The sequence below is a fragment of the Penaeus monodon genome, chromosome 34, assembly GCF_015228065.2.
Source record: "Penaeus monodon isolate SGIC_2016 chromosome 34, NSTDA_Pmon_1, whole genome shotgun sequence".
Lineage (NCBI taxonomy): Eukaryota > Metazoa > Arthropoda > Malacostraca > Decapoda > Penaeidae > Penaeus > Penaeus monodon.
In genome coordinates, this window is record NC_051419.1 from 1,218,335 (window position 1) to 1,218,950 (window position 616).

Sequence of the window (616 nt, forward strand, 5' to 3'; positions counted from 1 at the left end):
ATACATTTTTTAGCTTCGTTGCTGTCATCCACCCACACTGCTCGCCTTTCCCGGGCCGCCCCTTCTAACCCGACCCTCCCCTTCGGGGCCGCCCAAAACGCACCTGGTGTCCCTGGCGGGCCCGGGGACCCCCTGATGGTCCTCCTGACGGTGCCCTTCATCTCGATCGTGTACACAGTGTCCTCGTACCCGTTCGGCGAGACGGTGTGCCGCGCTCGGAGTTCGTCAAGGACCTGAGTCTGGGCATCACCGTGTTCACTCTGACGGCCCTCAGCGCCAAACCGCTACATGGCCATCGTGCGCCCCGTCAGCCACCACGTGTCCGACACTGCCGACCGCGTCACGGTCATCGTCGCCGTCGGCATCTGGGTGTTCTCGGCCATCCTGGGCGCTCCCCGCGGCCCTCTTCTCTCACGTGCCCGACAAGTTCACGCAACGGGGAGAAGTACCCACATCTGCACCCCCTTCCCGCCGTACCTGGGCGACCTGTACCCGAAGATCCACACACTCGTCAATTTTTATCGTGTACTACGTGCTCCCGCTGGTGCTCATCGCCACCTTCTACGTGCTCAGGGCCCGCCACCTGTTGGTGTCGGCGCAGCACCTACCCGGCGAA

General features: G+C 63.8%; 1 pseudogene; it reads left to right on the forward strand.

Moving 5' to 3' along the window:
* Positions 1-135: 135 nt before the first annotated feature.
* The window catches only part of LOC119594496, an 854-nt pseudogene continuing 373 nt past the window's right edge, over positions 136-616 (forward strand).